A 3878-nucleotide genomic window follows, 5' to 3' on the forward strand; every position below is an offset into this window, starting at 1 on the left:
CTTTGCACAGATTCGAATCAATAACTTAACTGGCCAAAACATACGTCTTATCAAATTCTAAACAAACTATGCACTTAGTTGCATCCGACTTGAATCCAATATAAGAAAACAACCTACATCAGTAATGCACAATTACTATCTCTTAATGCGCAAGTTAAATATTTCTGACAAACTCCTACAACTCATCAAAATTGCTAACACTACTGAATAACTCAAACAACAACCACGTAATGTCCAAAATTGGAAGGAATATTGGTACACCCACTTCGTTTAACTTGAATTCGCATGCTATAAAAATATAGACAGTCAAATAGTACACTTTAACTACTAAAGAAATTTTAAATAATAAAACATTGAGCTACACATTTAAATAAATTAAACATCTAATTTGAAAATATTTTAACAAGGATGACATCAAAACATTTAAAGTAATAACTCAAATGCGTCTAACATATAAAATTACTTAAAACTTACAGACTTTGAGGCGAGATCCCCTGAGTTTCGGCAACCGGCAATAGGCTCAGCCCAAACCAAGACCGTGCTCTGATACCAACTGAAACGACCCTAACCTCTAAGCTTAAATTAAATAATAAAGAAAATACTGATTTTTTTAAAAAAATTTGCCATGGCTTGTTTGAAAAGTAAACAAACCATCTTGACCCGAACAGCAGTTCGAGTAAAGGAAGGAAACGACGACTAAAAGTCTCAATGCGATAATCAAAAACATGCAGGACAAGTAACCACCTCCTGTTACTAAATAAAATGCGCTAAGAAATAAACTTCAACAAGCACAGGGAAAACACATCCTGGCTATAAACTATCATTATCATAATCATTACTACTCATCAGAGTTAATACGCGAAAAACTTAAACATTCAACAGCGACGGTCATTGGGCTTCACACTACCAGTGGCCTCAACCTAGTGGATCCTGCCCCTCCGTCGCCTCAACATAAAACTCAACACCTGCAATCAAACAAGCGTAGTGAGTCTAGGGACTCAGCAAGCATAAACAGTTGATAACAAGGTTTAAAAATACATGATGCTTTACTCAAACTATTATACTTAGTATACTTTGAACTTTAACTGAAAATATGCATGAAAATACAAGAGTAATATAGCATGCAATGATGAACTCACGCTATGGTAGACTTTCACTTTCATAACTTAAACTTTCATAACATTCAACTTAACCTCATGCATAACTGATTGACTGACATAAACGTAAGACGAGTCAACTGAAACTTTGAAACTTTAACTTTTCTTTTCTTTTCTTTTCCTTTTCCTTTTTCCTCTTTCCTCTAGAAATCAGATCCTTGAATTGTGACCCTCTGTTTCGATCATGATCATGGCTGCAGTGCACTATGCCGGCAAGACGACGAGATTTCTCCCGACGAACTTAACCCCTCTGTGGCAAGGAGACCGAGATAACTCCCGATCCCACATTGCCCCTCTGTGGCAAGGAGACCGAGATAACTCCCGATCCCACATTGCCCCTCTGTGGCAAGGATAAACAAGATGTCTCTTGCTCCCTACCTAAACCTCTATAACTTCTGGTAAGTAGACCGAGGCATCCCCCAGCCTAGCAATACCCCTCTTTGTCACAACCAAATCACCTCTTTCAAAAACATTTTGTTTCCTTTCTTTTCTTTCTTTATGACTCGACTCACACTCTTTAGCATGCAAGATATGAACAGACTTTCTTTAAACTTTGTTTTACTCAAGAATAAGACATATGCACGCGAATATGCAACTTTAGAGAAATGAGACTCAACTCAATAACATCAATGTGGTGGTGAATGAGCGACTGACTCTTAGTTGGATGCCCGATGTATACATGTTCCTTCTTAGACTTTCCTCATCCCGAGCGTTCAAACCGAAAAGCCCGTAACCCAACCTTAACTTACTCGAATTTGACCACGCTTGAACCGACACTTCAAAAACACTTATGACTGACTTAGAAAGTAGAACATGACCTCTTAGGTTAATTTGGACAGCCCTTACAAAAAGAAAACCCGGGCAGCCCTTACACATTTAAAATTCTGCACTTACACCTCTAACTTGCACGACTCATAACTTGACCAAAAATTATCCAAAATAAGCCCGTTTTATACCGACACGACCACGACATCTTAAACTTGAAGTAGGACCAAGCCCACGACTCAACAGACCCCTTTATACCACGCCCCTGTTCCAGTTCAGTAGTCTAGACAACACTAGACATCAAAATTCCATTACCTAGACCTCAACTTTTCAACCAACAACTTCAATGCTATGACTTTTACACAAGACCAGCCCCTTTACAACAACTTAATACCTCCTTAAGGACCTTATTGAGCATCCAAATCAGCCCCTCAATCTTCACCACAACAATTTCTTGAAAGCCAACAAGACTCAAACCAAACATGCTCAAACTCATGCATTATCATTGTGACTTCAAGGCAATTATGGAACTCTTCATAAAGACATAAAAATCCCCTCTATAAAACCATGCAACTCACGACTTCAAGCCATTATTTTTGGGAAATTTATTTTAAAAAAAATCGAAATCAAGCTAGACTCCTATCCTCAACATTAATCATGCAACATATGAACATTTCCTCAACTAATAAGACATGCACGATTTCTTCATCAATTAGCCACTGAAAAATGTGTAAAAATCGATGCAAAACAGTCCCTAATACATGCATTTTCGAACATAAGAAGAGCAAGAGCAAAGGAACTAAGTAGCTTGTTTGAAAGAGATAGAAATGCTTATCCATGCCTTCACCAAAATAACCAAGAAAATCGAATGAGAAGGGACTTGGGATCTTCGAACTTGAGCTAGGCAAGACTCCTCCGGTGACCTCCAAGCTCCGGCGGTGGTGGTGGCTGGCCGGCGGCGGCCGGAAATCTAGCTAGAGATGATGGCCGATTGGAACAAGAAAATGGGGGAGAGAAAGAGGGGAAAGGGGCGGCTAGGGTTTGGAGATTGGGGGAGGGTTTCTATTTTTCTTTTTAAATGGGACTCAAAAGTTGAGTGTGAGTAGTACTTTTGTATGTATTGTAAGTATAAAGTAGTGTGAATGTGTGTGAGTCAATGTGTAACTTTGACTAGAAAAGGTCCTACTCCAAAAAGCACTTTTAACTTTTCTTTTAAAACAAATGCTAGCACTTTTTCCCCTAAGTTTGAAAGTCTCTTATAAAATAATTAAAGTTGGAATTTAGTATTCCGGGTCTAAAATACTGCTTTTCGAAGAAATTTGAAAATAAACTCAAGAATACGATAAACGCGATTCTTGTTATCCGGAAACCCCAAAAATCCAAACCTCTACATTTTTATTCAAAATTTCACACATGACACATTTAGAATCACTGTCTAAGAATAACCGCCATGAACCACCACTGCCGAGGTCGGAACCGGAGAACCCTGAACTTAAAACTTTAACATAAACATTCTTGAAATAACTGAGCATTCATAACTTTTTAAAGGAACATTTAGCAGTCACATCAATCAATTAAAATCAACACTTTAAATATTTTGATGTCACACAATCAGGGAGATATTTACCTAAAAAAACAGAGCGATTAAAATAGTTTAAACAAACTAGACGAACGTTTAAAAGTAATTTAAATAAATACACGAGCAGAAATAAAAACCTTAAAATGATTTGGACAGATAAAATCTTTTAAATAAATAAGCTAAACAGTTAAAATAATTTTACTGAATAAACTAAACAACTAAAATCATTTAAATATGCAAGCTTAGACCTTTAAAATATCTAAAGCAATTTAAATTGCACAATAAAAATCATTTGGGCACATAAACCTAAACAATTAAAAATATTAATTAAATAGCTAGTAAAATAAAATCATTTGAATAAATAATAAAAATATTTA

General features: G+C 36.4%; 1 long non-coding RNA gene across 1 annotated transcript; it reads right to left on the reverse strand.

Moving 5' to 3' along the window:
- Positions 1-697: 697 nt before the first annotated feature.
- On the reverse strand, positions 698-3640 carry LOC140864377 (uncharacterized). The gene is made up of 2 exons (XR_012144218.1): positions 2764-3640; positions 698-965 (listed from the first exon to the last, which is right to left on the reverse strand). It is a non-coding gene; the product is annotated as an uncharacterized lncRNA (long non-coding RNA).
- Positions 3641-3878: the final 238 nt, after the last annotated feature.

This window comes from Henckelia pumila, chromosome 4 (genome assembly GCF_033568475.1).
Source record: "Henckelia pumila isolate YLH828 chromosome 4, ASM3356847v2, whole genome shotgun sequence".
Taxonomy (NCBI): domain Eukaryota; kingdom Viridiplantae; phylum Streptophyta; class Magnoliopsida; order Lamiales; family Gesneriaceae; genus Henckelia; species Henckelia pumila.